Raw genomic sequence first — 18,560 nt, 5'->3', positions numbered from 1 at the left:
GAGGAAGTTTTTGTTTTGTTTTATAAAGCATTGCTTTTTACTTGTGGTGTGCCTTCTGTAGCTATGGATTATTTTTTGAAGGTAAAGACTTTAGGTTTAGCTTATTTCTCCTGGAAAATATTCCGTACATGCTATTGAACTGAATGTTTAACAAATACTTCCCCTTAACAAAATAAGGAAAATTCTATGGGTCACTCTTCATTTTATTTTGTTTTTTAAGTTAAAGGTTTTATTTATTTATTTATTGACTCAGAGGGAGAGCACAGCAGTGGGAGTAGCAGACGGACAGGGAGAAGCAGGCTCCCCACCAAGCAGGGAGCCCAATGTGGGGCCTGACCCTAGGACCCTGGGATCATGATGTGAGCTGAAGGCAGACACTTAACCAACTAAGCTACCCAGGAGCTTGGGTCACTTTTCATTTTAGATGAGGTTATAGGAATAGGTGATTCAGAAATTAGGGAAATTAATCTATAAGGACTGTGATCCAAGTTTAAATGTATACTTTTAAAAACAGGGCTTTTGACACTTTATTAAGTATAAAATAAGCACATGGTTAGTATAAACCTCCTCTAAAATTGATCATACCAGGCTTGGCTGCATAGTGGGGACATGTGAGGTGGAATGTGTAGTAGGATTTTTTACAAATACTGCTGCCAGGCTCAGAAATATAATTGGTAATCTGTAGCCTGGGCTTCAGAGTTTTTAAAAACTTCCTAGGCGATTCTAATAGACAGTCAAAGCTGAGCATCATTGTCCTAAATGAAAGAACACATTTAATCAGCACTTACTAAGTACCAGGCACTGCGCTAGGTACCTGTTATCCTTTATTTTATGAATATGGAAATTAGGACTCAGAGAGGTTATCTGCTTAGCATCATAGAGTAATTAAGTGTTAAGGTTGGAAAGAAAAAAAAAATCCTACGACTTCACACTCTTTTTGCCATTTACATTGTAGTAAAGAATATGCTAGTGTCTGTAAAGGCCAATGTATTGGCCTTTGAAAATGAAGGCATGATTAAGTGAAGACTAACTTTGTTGAAGATGAAAAGGATAGTCCTTGGGATGCTATGTGAAGCAGGTTTTTTAATCCACATAGAAATAAAATCTGGTGCAAACCTGTTGATCAATATTTCCTTCTAATGCCACATTCTTTTGTTTGAAACCCAGCAGTGTCTCCTATTGAGTTGGAAATTGCAGACTGATGTGAAGGGCCTGATGTCAGGCCTTGCTGATTTGGGCATTAGAGGCTGTTCAGTTGGCTCAGTTGTTTAAACACCTGACTCTTGGTTTGGACCCACGTCATGATCTCAGGGTTGTGATATCCAGACCCACGTCAGGCTCCGTGCTCCACGGGGAGTCTGCTTGAGATTCTGTGTCTCTCTCTCTCAAATAAATAAATAAATTGGCAGCTAGAGGACATAACAGGCACAGAGAAATTAAACACACAGTAAAGGACAGAGAATGAAGGAGACAGAGACAGGGAAAACCCAGAATGAGAGAATGGAGAGAAGCCAAAATGGAAACTCAGGGAGAGCTAGGCAGAGAGAGAGATGGTCAGTCAGTAATGGGAAGAGAGACAAACAGAGGCAACAGAGAAAACCAGACAGGAGACAGAGATGAAGAGAGAAAGGAAGAAAGAAACAGACATGCCGAGAGGAACAGAGAAGACAGATGGAGGTGAACAGGAAGATGGAGGTGAGCAGAGAGGCAGAGCCAGGCAAGAGTGTGGACAGTTTTGTATGCATTCTTGTGGAGAGATGAGAAGCCAACTGGTTTGCCAGGAGGGACAGCCTTCCCAGTCAGGGCTGTTGGGGCGTATGAGTTTAGTCATGCTAAATAGAAACAGGATTCCTTCCTCCTGAGCCTAATTCTGTTCCATCTGGAGGGCAATGTGGTGACTGTGGTTTCTATGCCAGCACTCTGGGCCATGGGAGGACCTCACAGAATTACAGAATGTTGGAACCAAGATCCTTGTGGTGGACATGTGTGGTTTCCTGGCCAGCCCATATCCATTTACCCCAGTAAAAGCCAGTTTCCAGTAAAAGCCTCCAATATTTGTGGGGGAACCACCCTTTCCCACCTTCAGTCCTTGTGGTTTTTGTGGCATTGACCGTGCCTCCCCACCATCCCCTATTCCATGGATAGTGTATAACCCAGGCTTGGCATATGATCCAGAGCATCAGTTTCTCCTGTGGTTTCAGTGATTGGTTCAAGGACAGGCGCATAACTCAAGGGAGGCAAATCAGAGCCAATCAGTCTCACTTGGGTTTTCTTTCTGGGCTCCTGGGTTTGCCCTCAGATCCAGACTTGAACCATGGAGCCATGTTGGCTGAAGCTGGGGCTGCCATATTGCCAACTTATATAGTCTGAAAATGAAGCCAACACACACAGCAGCAGAGAGTAAAATGAAGAACAACTGGGTTCTTGTGGCCTCTTTGGAACACTGATCAAACTGTTCTGAGGTCAGAACCATCGCTAGGCCTTTTTTTTTTTTTTTTTTTTTTTTTACAAAAGCTAATAGATTACCTTTTTAAAAAAAATTTTAAAACAGTTTGAAGGGATCCCTGGGTGGCGCAGCGGTTTGGCGCCTGCCTTTGGCCCAGGGCGCGATCCTGGAGACCCGGGATCGAATCCCACATCGGGCTCCCGGTGCATGGAGCCTGCCTCTGCCTGTGTCTCTGCCTCTCTCTCTCTCTCTCTCTGTGACTATCATAAATAAATAAAAATTAAAAAAAATAAAATAAAACAGTTTGAATTAGGTATTCTTTCATTTGCAACTACATCCTAATGATATAATGTCTTAGAGATCATACATCACTACTTTCTACAAAAACTGAGTTGAACTTATCTATGATTTTAGCTCATTAGTGGCAGCATATGAAGAAAGGTTTCATCCACCACGTACCCCAATGAACTCACTCTTTCATTCTCTCCTCTTTATTTTATTTCAAAATTAAGCAATAGGGACCATTTCCAAAAAACATCTTTACTCGTGTGATTTCATAAGCTCTAGAAACACCAGCCCTAAGCAATATGCCCCCTCTAAGCAATGCTTCTCTTTGTTTGGCTAACTCCCCTTCCTACAATGTTTTTCTTCCTTCCTAGTCATGGTAAGCAGAATACAGCATATATCACTGACATTTTTATGTGAACTTACCAAACAGAACCTATATCTTTTAAAAGAGAATAGTGAAATGAACCTGAAGAAATACACATCTAATGCAGGAATTCCAAACATCATAGCATGTGGTTAGAAGACATACTGTGGAGTTGGTGAACCTTCTTACAATTTTCTGAAATGTCAGCTCTGAGCACTAGGTCCAGTATTCTTTTTTATAAGATTCTAGATGAAAACTCACTGAAGAACTCTGAAACACATCTCCCATGTAACATATGTTTAGAGCAGTGGTTCTCAAGCTTCACTGTGCATTAAATCACTGGAGATTTGTTAAACCCTCTTCAAGCCCCACCCCAGACATTTGGCTTTAGAGGGGGTAGGGGTGGGTCTGATGATTTGCATTTCTGACAAGTTCCCAAGTGATGCTGATGCTACAGGTCTGGAGGGCACCATACTTTGAAGAACATGTTCAGATTTTAAAATAAAATACAGCTTTGAGAGAGTTTGGCCAGGTAGCATAAAACCTCAGCAGTGCCCTGCCCTAGTCTTAGAAATTAAGCCCCTCTCCAACCCCAGCAGAGGTACAGGCTACAGTTTGAGGTGCAACCTGCACAATTGTGGGAGGGGCCCCTGGTGCCCTGCAGGTGAGTCCACTGGTGAATCAGATGAAGGACTACAGCCAGAAGTTGTTGAGTGCTAGGATTGGCAGATGCTTATGTGGTAGGAAAACGGTTTTGAAATACAAATTTAAGTGTCCTTTCTCCCTTTCTGATAATGCCTGTTACTCCAGGCATTAACTAGAGCTGTTTTATTCTCTCATTGCCCCAAGGGATGATGTCACACAGGAAAGAAGCCTATATCCTGGCTTTTGTGTATCTAGATACATAAGCAAGCCAGGTTAATGTGGCCAGTGTGAGTGCACAGGACAAAGTGTTCAGAAGGGCCTGGCACATGGGTTTAATGCTCTGCAGTGGCTGTCTTGAAATTTTTAACAGTTTTAACTTGGAATGTTTGATTTGTAAAGTAGAGTGCAACAGGACAATGGAGCATGCACTTGGGGCTTGAGGCCTTGACTCACATGTAATCCTGCCTCCAGCTGTCTCCTGGGGCAAGTTCCCCACCACTCAAATATCCCCTGGTGCCCTAGTGCCATGGCCCTACTTGGCTTTCTTCCATACCTGGCATAAGCCTGGGCATAGGTACAGAGAGAAGAGGGTGTCAGGCCCTGGGGGTGCATATGCCTCAAGGCATCTGGTGATGAGAATCAAAGAGGATGCCTTTGGACCTCAGGTGGTGGGTGCCACAGCCATCAGGTGAGCAACTCAGTGAGGTCTCTGGTTCAGCCCCAATCCAGACATGGGGGCATATGTGTGTACATGTGTATGGCACGCATGTATGACAATCCCCTTGGAATCAACCCACCATGTGTGTTTGGTGGTGTGTTGACTTTTCCCACCCCATCCCTACCTCTATGTTTTCATATTGCATTGAATCCAGCAAATGATGTAGTTGGCCAATACATAGGCTTTGAAACAGACACCTTTGTACCCCAGAATACCTGAGATGTGATGAAGGCCATTGACAGTCCCATGGACGTTTTTACTTTTCCCAGCATTGTTGTGGGAAGAGGAGACCTATCCTTTGCACTTGAAAGTAATGAAGAATTGAGCTGAGAGCAAGCTGGAGCTGGAGGGGTCTTGGGCCAAGGATGACTTAGCGGTGACCCACACAGTCCAAAGGCCAAACAGGAACAGGCAAAGTTCAGACTATGCCAGCAAGGATAGTGACCTAGACTAGGTACGTGTGTGCGCATGTATGTGTGTAAATCCCACATTGTCGGGAATCCCTGGGTGGCCCAGCGGTTTAGCGCCTGCCTTTGGCCCAGGGCGCGATCCTGGAGACCCGGGATCGAATCCCACGTCGGGCTCCCTGCGTGGAGCCTGCTTCTCCCTCTGCCCGTGTCTCTGCCTCTCTCTCTCTCTCTCTCTGTGTGTGACTATCATGAATAAATAAATAAAATCTTTAAAATAAAATAAAATAAATCCCACATTGTCAGATTAAACTCCTGCCATCAGATGACGTGGAGGTTTGAAGTAGAAAATAAATGGCTTACAGAAAAAAAAATTAAATCTCTTACATTCCTGAATTTGCAGATCGATGTGTATATATGCTATACTTGTCCCCAAAAATGAGAAAAGGAGTTTGTAGAGGCAGAGTTAAGAACATCCAGGGAAAGAAACCACTTGCAAGGCTGAGAGCTGGGAGAGACTCATCAGGCCTGGCAAGGAACCACTGTTCAGAGGATCTAAGAAGGGAACTCTCAAAGTCCACTTACAAAAGCCAAATTGCCCAGGGTCAAGAAGCATAAGGACTGAGCTTGGTCAGGGGAAGCCGACCTAAGAAGCAGTATCACAGCACAGCTTCCTTCTAAGAGAGTTGTTTAAATTGTCCATGAAAATATTTTGTTCTTTCATGAATACAAATTCCTTGTGTACTTTATTTGGGAGAACATTTTCTTCAAAGCAATTTAGCTAAGGCGGTGGCGGGGGGGGGGGGGGGCGGTGGCGGGGGGGTTGGGGAATACTGGTTGCCAGGAGTTCCATCCAGGTCCAGGGGAAGAGCAATACTTGACAAAAATTAGCAGGAACTGAGTCTCAGAAACACTGGAAAGAGCAAAGTCATTGAGAAACCTGATTTTTTAAGCGGGATGGTATTTTTGGAGATTTCTTTTCTCTTTTTTTAAATTTCTCTCTCTTCTAGTTTTTCTACAATGCATAGCTTTTACTTAAGCAGTTTTTACAAAGGGGTAATTCTCTAAAATGAAGCAAAATGTGGGCATTCACAATACTTGTAGTGAAGATCCATTTATGATTCTAATCTGCCTTTCTCTTGGGAAGAAAGGGGCAATAAAAGAAGAAAATGAAAAAGAAAGCCCAAGTATTTAGTTTTATTCTCTTTCCTATTAGCTCAATACAGACACAAATGAAAGAACAAACATTCCCAGGGAAAAACCAGAATGGAGGGGAGGCAGGGGGCCCACAGGTGGCCAGGTCTTTAGAGGACCAAAGTGCACCCACAAGAGGCCTCCTCAAGGAGATATCTCAGACCAAATCATAGCTGACCTAGAGGATGTACCACAGCAGGTTACTGGGCCTCTGGGATTGTGCTGGTGGGGGGCAGGGAATGGATTCTGTGAACAAACTAGTCAGGCCCATGTCAACAAAAATTCTTATATAACCAAAGATGTTCCAGGTTGTAATAAATAAATACAAAGCCCAGATAAAACCAAAACCATTGTGTCAAAAATCCATGAATAGTTCCCTGGAGTTCCTTGGAACTGGATTTGACTTATAGAAGGTTTAGGGGGAGAGGGGTTTAAAAGATTCTATTTTTAAGTAATCTTTACACCCAAGGTGGGGCTTGAACTCACAATGCCAGGATCAAGAGTCACATACTCCACTGACTGAGCCAGCCGGGCACCCCCTTTATTTATTTATTTTTCAAGATTTGGAAGGTTTTAACTTGTCCATCTGGTGCCAAATCTGCCATAAGAGGGAACTCTCGATATGGATACAATTCATACCTGTGACAAACCAGGATAGAAAAAGACATTCAAATGCCAAAGCGCCCAGAGAGAATAAAAGGGGAACAGAGAAAAGTAGATGCAGAGAGAAATGGCATCCAATAACTCAGAACAGATAATGGATTTGTTCTTATGGAATCGGTGAAAAAAGGTTCTGCAGAAGGGGGTCAAGTCCCTGACCCATTTAAAAGAGTGTGCACCCTACTTGGCAGGCTGCCCTTCCCTGATGTGGCCTCCGTGTCAAGAAAACTGGATCCCAGTTCTCAGAAGCTTGTGTTTCTTCTCTCTTAGGGATCCTGTTTAGCTCACGATGAGAATTCTGTCCTCATCAGCATCAGTTTCCAAAATTCCTCACACTGACACAAAATTAAAAGGGAAGCAGAGGCCCCTCTGGGCTGTTTTATATCATGAATCACCAGGCCCTTCCTGACTCTCCTGGGAATCCCATCCACACACAGAGGTCCCATTGACTCCTGGGGTCCCTGTCAAAGGCGAATTCAAGAATGGAAAAGATGAGCTGGAGTTGATTTCATGTTGGCCTCATCGGCTGAGTCTTGTCACAGGCAAGGGTCACAGCAGCTTAAGATTAAAGAGCCTGCCATTCAAATACTTGGGGGCTTCTAGCATTCTGAGCGTAAATGGATCCCATAATTTACATGCGGACTATTTAGAAGGAGATGAATGAACAACAGAGCTCCACAGTGTTCTTTTTAGACATACAGTGCAGCCTGTTTGCGTGGTAACTAGACTGTAAACACGTGCCACTGAAGGAAGTGCTTTGCCAGGTTTGCTGTGTTTTATTTTAATCCTGAAACAGGCAAAGGAAGAACAGAGTTTAAGAAAGGACATCCTCAAGCCTGGACAATCAAACACCTTTCCAGAGACATAACAACTTTGGGTTTTTTAAATACTTCACTGCTTTAAAGATTCAACAAGAATAAGGTTTTGTTGTTGTTGTTGTTGTTGTTGTTGTTGTTGTTGTTGTTAACAAAGGCTGGATCCTCTCTGTACAGGATCCCACGCTCTTCCAGCAAGAGAATAGAGGAAGACTGACCATGGCATGGATATCAGAAATTTGCCTTTGGAAATGTGAGAATTTCTGTTACTTGTAAGTAAATCGTAGGACTTTGATTTGTTCACTCTTTCATTCAGCTATTCACTTTGTTTATGTAGTGAACATCTGTTAAGTCTCTCCCATGTACAAGGCACTATGCTAGGCACAGGGTGAACAAAATGACATGAGATAGATTCCAGGGTTCCATGTAAAATGGACTAAGCTGGCTAACCAACCTTGCTCCTCCCACTGAATGTAGCTATAAAACCTGGACAGAATGCAAGGAGCAGGTATTTACTTTGAAAAGTAAATAGTAGCAGGTGGCTTGGGGAAAAGATCGAAATTTGAAGTACTGCTAAAACTGGTGGTGAGCTTCTCACTTTTCTCCTCCTGGTGTCCCTTGCCCTGGATTCAAGGCAGCCTAAAACCTGGAAGTGAGTGTTGGCAAGAATAGAGAGAGCTCCAGCAAAGGCCCTTTTGTTTTGACATGAGCAATAGAAGGATCTCCCAACATTCAGAGAAAATGGAAGAAATTTCCCATATTCCTTTTTCTTTCTTTTTCTTTTCCTGAATCTCTCAAATTACCCAACCTGTGATGGCCCGCAGGTCCCTAAAACTCCGAGGGACAGGAAGGAACCTTCCCCTCTGATTCTAAGAACTGTGGCCCGAGAGTGGCACTAATGCCTGCTACTTTTTTTTCCCCCTTCTCCATCTTCCTGCCTCTTGGCCACTGTAATGAAGAATCTGACTCTATTTTTGATGTTTGATTGCTGACAGCTTTTGAGCTTCACCACTCCCCATTCCCTTTGTCCCACATCTGGACAAAGCTGATAAGAAGGCTCAGTTGCTCCTTTGTCACCAATGGGAAATACAAACCCTGGTGTTCCAGCCTTCATGCAGGGACTTTTGTCCCAGCTGCACTCCCTGGCTCGCAGAAACACCAAGCTAGTCTCCATTTCTGGCTCTTTCAAGCTGTTTTCAAATCAGCTTGGGAGGCCTCTTTGCTCTCTCCAGAAAGTTCCATGACATAAGTAATAAACTTTTCCATACTTCCTTGTTGATGTATGGCTCATTGATCTTAATATCCAAATAAAAAAAAGTTTTGGCACAATTACAGTGGGGGAGGTCCATCCCATTTTTGCTGAATGAAAACAACATCCCCAGATATGGGCACTGCTAATAGGAAATGCACAGCAGATGAAGACCAACAAGGGACTCTTTGGGGAACAAGAAAGCACTAGGGAAATCTCAGAGAGGACGCAGCTGAGGGCACTGGTCAAATTGTTTAAGAGCTAGGGCTTATTCCCAGGCTGTGCCTGCCTGAATATGACAGTAAGAGTGTATCCCAGGAAGAAAAATTAATCATGGGAGATGTCACTGCCCAAGTGTCAGACTGGCCACTAGGTGGCGTACACTTTAGGTTGATCCCAGCAGCAGAGCAAAGGCTTGGAAAACTGACTGAAACCACAACCTACACAAGGCTGGTCAGAACTTGCAGCCTAAAACCAACTAGGTTGATTGCCTGCTAAAACAAAAAATGTCAACAATCTATCGAATTTAAACAAGACCCAGAGTCTCATAACAGAATCTTCAAAATATCCAAGACACAATCCAAAATTAATCAGCATGCCAAGAACTAGGAAAACCTCAACTCTAATAAATAGACTTGCTTGCGAGAAGTACACAACCGAGTGTGGAAGACAGAATCGTAAATGGATGGTGGCATAACCTTTGGTATCTTTGGTACCTATGCTGTGAGAGATGCAGATAGGACAATGCAGGAGCACAGACGTAGTAGACCTAACCCAGTCTGGGGAGGTGGAGTCAGGAAATTGGGACTGGCTTCCTAGAAGAACAGATGTTGGAGTTAAGTCTGAAAGAATAAACAGACAAGGAGGAGTTAGGTGAGGAAGTAGAAAGTAGAAAGTATTTATAGGGTGCCTGGGTGGCTTAGTCGGTTAGACTCTTGATTTCGGCTCAGGTCATGATCTCAGGGCTGTCAGGCTCTTAGCTCTGCTTGGAGTGGGCTTGGGATCCTCCCTCTCCCTCTGCCCCGCCCCCTCTCTGAAAAAAAAAAAGGAAGGAGTATTCACATCTATGCAAGGGTCAGCAAGAGAAAAGAAAGCAGGTCAGGCAGGCGTGAATGGGGGACTGCAAACCACCCTGTTTTGATGGGGCACTAGCTACTAGGCAGGAGGTAGCAGAAATGGATGGTGGAATGTCCAGGAGCAGGCCACAGAAGGCTTCAAATACCATCATATATCACATTGGACCTTATCGGTCATCCTATCTGATCTCAGTTTTGGCAACACTGATACATTAATACAACATAACACAGTGGTCATAACGAAATCATAGAAATCATGGCACCCCTCTGGGTCTTGGCTTCTTGTGGCCTAAACTATTGGTATGCACTGTCCTACTGGTGTGCACTGATGACCTGTCTGGCCCAGCCTCTCTTGAAATTAGATTCGCTGTGTGACTGTTTGTGCCTATTGGATGCGAGTGAAAGTGATGCATGAAACACTCAGGGCTCAGCTGTCTCAAGAACCCAGGGTGCCTTTCCTGAACTCTCTTCCCCTTTCGCGTAGACCTTAGAGGCATGTGCTCAAAGGCCATGCAACAAGATGGAAGGAATAGGGTTTCTGGGTCATCACTTGGAGGTGAGTCACTTCAGGAACATTAACAAAGGAGTTTGCACAAGGGAACAATAAGCTTTTCTTGTGTGAAGCCACTGAGATTTCATGGTCCAGTGTAATAGAATTTCTCCATCTCTTTATCAAGAACATGATAAACCTCCCTCCAAAGTCTTCCCAGATCCATAAATCTAACTTTATCTAGAGAAGTCCCTCCTCCAAACATCTTTGTCCAATTTCTTGGGGTCAGTTCTGCCTATGTTCTTCATCTTGAGGACACTTCTGTATCCTCCCTTGGAGAAGAGTCATGATGCCAGAGACACTGAGGACAGAATAGGTGAGCTTTATAGCTCACCTAGTGCACCTTACTTCCTAGTACCTGACTCACCTTTCCAACAGTCCTGCTACGTGGTGGTCCAGGATCTGGTTGAAAACTTCCAGTAACTCTAAATTTACTGCCCTGACTACAAAAATTCTTCCTCCCCCAACATTCTGAAAAAGAAATACACTGCCCTTAATTGATAATCCCTATGGACCATGCTTAATCTCCTCACTTTATTTTTTCAAAAGAATGAGTAGTAACTCTATTCAAATGAATGAGTTGTGATTCCATTTGGTACATGTAAGCTTTTTCCTGACCTCTTCCCATCATAGCAATAAATTCTTTTTTTTCCCTACACAATGAACTATTTATTTGGTGAAAATGTATGGCCTGTGAGTGACAGTCCAGAAATTATCCTTATATTCATCAATTCCATGTGCCGATGAGTAGAGAGCTCTTTCTTTGAGAGGATATTGTCTATAACACTACAATTTTACAGACAAGATCTGATAAGCAGTAGCAGTTTTGCAGTTCAAATCTTTGGAAGCATTAAGTCTACCTATATGTCCATGTGGTATCTCTGAAACCATGAAGATCTATAAAAAAGTCAACACAACTAAACAAGAAAATAGAAATGAACACCCTCATCTGGCTGGAAACTTTTTAAAATGAAAGGTTTTTGTAGTGAGGCACTCTGTTTTCTTGGATGCAATGTCTGCTTGGTTCATAACACTAGATAGTTCTTGATTAATGCAAAGCACAATCCATAAAAGGAAAAAATGATCAATTGGACTGCATCAAAATTTAAAACTTTTGCTCTGTGACTCTACTGAAGGCATGAAAAGACAAGTTCTTTACAGAGTGGGGGAAAGCATTTGCAAACCACATATGTGACAAAGAACTAGTATCTAGAATTTATAAGGAATCTCAAAGTGCAACAGTAAAAATATAATAATAATAATCCAAGTAGAAAATGGGTAAAAGACATTTTGCCAAATGGTGGCAAATAAGCACATGAAAAGATGATTAACATCGCTCACCTAAGGGAAATGCAAATTAAAACCACAATGTGATATCGCTGCACATCTATCAGAAAGGCTAAAATATAAAAAGAGAGACTGCCAAATGCTAACAAGGGTACAGAGAAACTGGATCTCTCATACACTGATGGTAAGAATGTAAAATGGTATAGCCACTCCAAAAAATAGTTTAGCATTTTTTTAGAAGTTAAACATAAAAAAAAAGAGCAGTCCCAGTGGCCCAGCAGTTTAGCAACATCTTCGGCCCGGGGTGTGATCCTGGAGTCCCGGGATGGAGTCCCACATCGGGCTCCCTGCGTGGAGCCTGCTTCTCCCTCTGCCTGTGTCTCTGCCTCTCTCTCTCTCTCTCTCTCTGTCTGTCATGAATGAATAAATAAATAATTTAAAAAATAAAATAAAAAAATAAAAGTTAAACATACACCTGTCAGACAACCCAATAATTCTATTCCTGAATGTTTATCCCAGAGTAATGACAATGTATGTTCATACAATAATATGTACATGAATTCCTATATTAGCTTATTCCTAATAACCAAAACCTGAGAGCCATTCAGATGGTTAAACAAAGTCTGGTACGTGCATACCATGTACTATTACTCAGGAGTAAAAAGGAACTAATTATTGATCCAGGCAACAACCAGGATCAATCTCCAGATAATTACACTGAGTGAAAAAAACTAATCCCTAAGGGTTATAGATAGAATGAATGTTATTTATATAACATTCTTGAAATGACAAAATTATAGAAATGGAATATAGATTAGTGGTTGCCAGAAGTTACAAGGGGTTGGAATGGGAAGTGGACATGATTACAAAAGGCCAACGTAAGGGAGGGATCCTTGTGCTGATGAACATGTTCTGTATCTTGACCACATCAATGTCAATACCTGGTTGTGCTATTCTATTACAGCTCTGGAGATGGTACCATAAGGGGAAACTGGATAAAGAAGACAAGGAATCTCTATTATTTCTTACAAATGCATATAAATCTACAATTATCTACAGTTATAAAAAGATTAGATTTTAAAAAGATTTTCAAAAACATTCATCATTTCTGGGTTGCAGCTCATACCAGGTAAATTATAATAGCTGGATGTAAGGGCCAGGCATCGGTAGTTTTTAAAGATGCCCAGCTGATTCCAGTGGGGAGCAGGTTTGGGAACCACTTATTAAACATCTTAGAAGCCTCCAAGGAGATATTTAAAAGAAGGGGGGAGGGTTCTTAAAGTCCAGTCTATAGATATATCATTGTAAAAGGGAATGACACAGAAGCATCCTATAACATTTTGGTCACAGGCCCAGTCTATGTGTGGGAGATGCTTTGGCCCTTTCTTATTCATCTGGCAGGCTGCTGGCCTTGAAAGTTCACTAACTAAACTTAAGCCTAAAAGCCAACGTTATTAACCACTTTGTTAATTGGAATAACTTACCAAAATGTTTTAAAAGTCATTTCATAAACAAAGCAATATCTTCCTCTCCACCTTCATCCCAACATTCATGAAATCTCACCAGGGAAGGTGAGATGCAAATACTACTAAGTGATCTAGAGCCTGCTCGAGGTTTTACACGTGTATTGTTATTTTAAAATTAACACTCTATCCACATATGATTTGAATTTCAGCTTTTTAAATAGCTGTTGCCCTTCTTTTCAAGAAATCTGTTAGAGGTACTACCTCTACTTGCTAAGCAATTAGCCTCTTAGACCAAACTGTAAGGAGAGAAAAAGGGACTGTATCTTTCCTCTATTAAATTTGGACCCAATTTATGCCTGAGTGGCTCAGTGGTTGAGCATCTACCTTTGGCTCGGATCATAATCCCAGAGTCCTGGGATCGAGTTCTGCATTGGGCTCCCCACAAGGAGCCTGCTTCTCCCTCTGTCTCTTCCTCTGTCTCTCATGAATAAATAAAATATTTTTTTAAATATTTGGACCCAATTTCACCTCTACAGTCAGCTCCACTGCCCTCCTGAGAGGACCTCAGAATGTTCTTCAATTGTATGCTTTCAAGTATTATGCCCTATTTTTCAGCCTACACCTTCTCTTGGGACTTTTTCTTTTAAATTAAAAACACTGTTTAAAATGTGTTATTGAAGCAACATTAATGTAATGAGAAAAAGCCTTATCAGACAAGATAACCTGCTTTTCCTCAAAGATGCCATTTTTATTGCATTAAGTGCTGTTTGCTCCATAAGATCTGAAGAAGTCAAATGGATTAACCCTGTACATCACGTCCTCTTTCTCAAGAACCCAATTTTCTGTTTGATTTTTCCACTCCAAGTATCACAAATACAGTAGTAGCTCCATGGGGACTCACAGAAGAGGAAAAATTGAGCTCTCTTTAATTTTTGCCTTGTTTTATTTCCAAGAAATCCCTTTTGGAGAAGAGCAAGTTAGGCATGTATGCTAATGAATGTATGTAAATCCATTTTACCATAGAAACAAACGTAGTTCTTTTACAGTTAAGCAAAACACAAGAGTTGAGGAGTCATTTCATTCAAGACAGAGACTCTTCTGGATTTAAGCGTACACAGACACACAGCATTAAACTCAGTTGAGGACAGCCAATGAAAAACAAGCTGCGCGCAAAGATTGCCTCTCACACGGTGAAGTTTTGCACACAGCAACATCTGCAGGCTGCACAGTCCAGATGACTTAAACAGAAGATTCAGAGGCAGGAAACCATACGCAGCCCTGGCTCTTTGTGAACAGAACTTGTTGCTGAACCAATTCACTCTTCTAATTTACAATTCTCCACCCTCAACCAAGTACCCTTCCTTGTTTTCACAAAGCACAGAGCCCTTTCCCCCATAAGAGTCTTTGCTCAGACCATTCCTGCTGCCCCCGATGTGGTTCTCCTGATTCCTTGCCTGCTGGCTCCCTCTCAGACTTCATGTTTCAATTAAAATAATATCCCTTCCCATCCCCCTCGCTCCAGAGTCAGCCTCTGACTCTGCACTCTGTTTATTTCTAAGTCCTATTCCAGGACTTGTCATCTAACAGATAACCATTTGTAAAATTAATAAAACGCTTCCTCTGAAAAAACACTGATAATCAACAAAAGCTTCCTCCAGCTGAAAAAGTAGATATCACAGCATTCCTTAAGTGTTCTAGTGACGAGTAAAAATTGATTGTATTTTTAGTTAAACACACACGCACACACACACACACACAATAATCAAATACAAAGAACATAATGATTAGCCCAAGTGATTGAGGATCAGAGGCTAAGGCCCATTGCTTGGGTAGAACTTGAAGCACCTGCTACCATACCCAGCAACCTTTGACCCAGACCTGACTAGTATTGCACAACTGTTCCCGCCTCTGAACACTTAACATGCATCTTGTATCTGTCCCATTCTGCCTTATGAATCTTACCAACCTCGAAAAGTATCTTTTAAGCTCCTAGAAACCAAGGACCACTTTTTAAATAATAATAGCAAACACTTGAATATTTCCTATGTGCTAATCATAATGTTATGTGCTTTCCTGTATTAATAATATTCACAATGGGAGTTGTGATGGATATCCAGGCAGAAAGACTGCAGAGCCTGCATGCACCTTCTTTCCTGAAACCTGGATCTGACATACTCAGCTGTTCACATGACCTTTGGCAAGTTGCCTCAGTTTCTTCCTCTGTAAAATGAGGATGACAATGACATAGTATTACCTTGGAGGGTCCTTGTGAAGATTAAAGCAAGTTGATACCTGTAAAGTGCTTGGAAGGTGGCTGGCACACAGCAGGTACTCATTAAATGTTAGTTGTTATTGTTTTAGGAAAGTCCCTAATCCTGGGAAAGCCCTCAGCCCCCGCCCCCTCTTTTTTTTTTTTTTTTGCACGGGAAGTCCCCAGTCCTTAGCAAGGGTTCAAAATCGGTCCAAACGGCCGGCTTAGGACAGGGAGTTGGCCCAGGCTCTGTGGTCGCTCTCTGCTGCCCTGTCTTTCAGAGCCCACCTCAAAACTCTCCCTAGGTCCTGTGACTGACCTCTCCTCCCCACACGCCAGTGACATTAAGGAAACTACTCCTTAGCCAGTAGGCTGTAACACAGAAACCATGTGCCTTTTTCTTACGTTTTTCCCCGTAGCCCATTGCTCTGTTTTTCCCATTCACCCTTCCGTTTTATAACCATCCCTGTTTCCTAAGAGCAAGCTACTGGATGTTTGGGAATAACGGACAAGCCTGGCCGAATGAAACTAGGGCATCTAGTGCCCCCTGCTGCCACTCACAGGAAAGGCAATTTAAATGAGAAAAGCTCGATTCACGGACCCTGAATTTTGCTTATCGAGATCTAAACAGAAATCCGTACAAATACCCCAAGTTTGAAATTAGACTCATCTTTTTATCTTTTCTTGAATTCCCACTCTTGAATTCCAGCTTTTGGCTTTGCCTTTGCAAAAACCGATTTTTGCTTATTTATACCTTTCTCTAGGCACCTGGGTGGCTCAGTTTGAGCCTCTGCTTCCACTCGGGTGGTGATCCCGGGGTCCTAGGATCCAGTCCTGCATAGGGCTCCCGGTAGAGAGCCTGCTTCTCCCTCTGCCTGTATCTCTGCCTCTCTCTGTGTGTCTCTCACGAATAAATAAAAAAATTTTTTTTAAATTATACCTTTCTCATTCATATGCCTTCCTTGAGTTGGCTGGCAGCTCTGTTGCTTTAGGGATTTGAACTGGTTTTGTCTTACTCTTGGCTGTTTTCACCTCGGTGGAGCCCAGAGCGGGCGGGAGGCTGAGGCTGCAGCGGCCGGGAGGTGCAGGCTGGGACAGACAGACAGGGCTCCGGGTGGGCCCCTGGGAGCTCGTCCGCACCCGGGCTCCCCCGCCTTGGGAAACCGCACGTTCCCACGGATTTAGAGCGCGCTCTGGAGGCCAATGGGACGCCGGCGCCCGGCTGAGTGTCAGGCTGGTTCAGCCAATGAGCGTGCGCCGGCACAGGTGGCTCCGCCCTCCCCGCCCCGACTGGAACCTCCCAGCGGCAGGTGGGGGCTCGGTCAAAGCCCGCCGCCCAGGCCGAGGCGAGGGCGAGCCAGCCGCCCGCCCGGCATCCGCGGCATCCACCGGCCGCGAGGGGTCTGTCCAGGAGGTCGCGAGCAGGTGAGGGCGCGCAGCCCATGGGAACCCCCCGCCCCCGGCGGAGAACCGACTGGGGCCACCCCCGAAAGTGAGTCTCCAGCTGGGACCCGGGGACCTCCCACTGGAGCCGGAACCGCGCCGGGGCGCCCAGAGGATGGCCCGGGGATGAACTGCGGCAAGAACCAGGAGGACTCGAGGTTAGGGGCGGTGGCGTTGGCAGGAGTTGTGGGGTGGACTTTGGTGCTGTCCTGCAGCCACCTGGCGGAGAGGGCAGGTGGCCCGGAGTAAGGTGTGCGCTGGGAACCGGTGGAGCAGGGTCAAGGTCTGGGCCCCTCGCGTGCAGGCCAGGGCCTCCATCCTCCCACCGTCCTCCCTCTCTCCATCCTCCCCTCCAGGTGGGAATGGAATACACTGTCTGACCTAAGCCTCTTTCCCCAAAACGCCAAGTTCCTTGAGAGTCACATCTGGGCACCGAGGAAGACAGACATAGATGATTGCACTCTGATAAGAGGGTTTTTAAAAACCAACTTCCAGGGGTGCCTGCGTGGCTCAGTGGTTGAGCGCCTGCTTTCTGCTCAGGTCGTGATCCGGGGTCCTGGGATCCAGCCTCGCGTCAGGCTCCCTGCAGGAAGTCTGCAGTTTGCTTATGTCTCTGCCTCTCTCTCTCTCTCTCTCTCTCTCTCTCTCTCTCTCTGTGTGTTTCTCATGAATAAATAAATAAAATCCTTAAAAAAAAAAAAAAAAACCCACTTCCAGTTGTGATGAGTGCCCAGGGCCTACACCCTGGCCAAGTTGCCCTTTCTCCCTCCCAGTCTTAAGTTTTATTACTGTCAGGCTGGAGTTGAGATCTCAGTAAGGAGGTAGTGTAGATTTATTAACATCTGTCAAAGGTAGAGTCCTTACAGATTGGATGGGTGGGTGTAGACCCTTGCTGTGGATGGTGAATTTATTTGTAATCCTTCCAGTGAAAGCTTTGGGAGGTCCGGTTCTTCCTTAATTCATGGATTTTTTGAAGACATTCCAAGCTCATGGAAGGATGTCCTAAAGGCTGCAAGCAGTTCAGAAAAGTATTATTGGAAAAGAAGACAGAATAAAAAGTCTACTGAACCATGGGACAGAAAGAAATATGTCATTTTTAACTAAATGTAGGAAATCTGGTTCAACCTTTTATATTCATGTTCTCCTTTTAAAGCCTTGCATTATGTAGGGCAGCCCTGGTGGCTCAGCAGTTTAGCGCTACCTTCCGCCAGGTGTGATCCTGGAGACCCAGGATCGGGTCCCATATCAGGCTCCCTGCATGGAGCCTGCTTCTCCTTCTGCCTGTGTCTCTGCCTCTGTGTGTGTGTGTGTCTGTCATGAATAAATAAATAAAATCTTTAAAAAAATAAAGTCTTGCATTATGTATTTTATTTTGATGTATATGTTTGTATTTGAAATATCCACAGCATATTAGCATAGCAGGTGTCTGATTTAGATGTTTCTTCAAAATTTCTTTTACTGATGAGCAGAGGCCTAAATAATAAGTAGCTCTGTAGCATCTGGAAGAAGAGAAGGATCACGAAATTGAAGCAGGCTTTTTTTGTTTGCTTCAAAATCAAGAAGTCCCTTCTGACTTCAATTTGTTTTTGTTGTTGTCGTTTTTAAGATTTCGTTTATTTATTTAAGAGAGAGCACAAGCAGGGGAGGGTCAGAGGAAGAAGCAGACTCCCAGCTGAGCAGGGAGCCCTACTTAGGGAGTGT

At 43.7% G+C, this 18,560-nt stretch overlaps 2 long non-coding RNA genes across 7 annotated transcripts in view; one reads left to right on the top strand and one right to left on the bottom strand.

Annotated features, from left to right (window-relative positions):
* Positions 1-16,587, bottom strand: part of LOC140636874 (uncharacterized) — a 34,685-nt gene extending 18,098 nt beyond the window's left edge. Inside the window, exon 1 of the long non-coding RNA XR_012034101.1 lies at positions 16,357-16,587. This is a non-coding gene — a long non-coding RNA (uncharacterized lncRNA). The remainder of the gene's footprint in view (positions 1-16,356) is intronic.
* Positions 1-18,209, top strand: part of LOC140636873 (uncharacterized) — an 81,204-nt gene extending 62,995 nt beyond the window's left edge. The window contains exons 4-8 of one of the 6 annotated variants that reach the window (XR_012034096.1): positions 4,731-4,915; positions 7,715-7,809; positions 12,664-15,493; positions 16,181-17,017; positions 17,216-17,324. This is a non-coding gene — a long non-coding RNA (uncharacterized lncRNA). Of the gene's footprint in view, positions 1-4,730; positions 4,916-7,714; positions 7,810-12,663; positions 17,018-17,215; positions 17,325-17,785 lie in introns of those variants that run through there. The other 5 variants (XR_012034099.1, XR_012034097.1, XR_012034094.1 and 2 more) reach the window with 5 other exon arrangements.
* The last annotated feature ends 351 nt before the right edge of the window (positions 18,210-18,560 follow it).

This window comes from Canis lupus, chromosome 7, assembly GCF_048164855.1.
Source record: "Canis lupus baileyi chromosome 7, mCanLup2.hap1, whole genome shotgun sequence".
NCBI classification, from domain to species: domain Eukaryota; kingdom Metazoa; phylum Chordata; class Mammalia; order Carnivora; family Canidae; genus Canis; species Canis lupus.
This window is presented reverse-complemented; position numbering and strand designations above follow the sequence as displayed.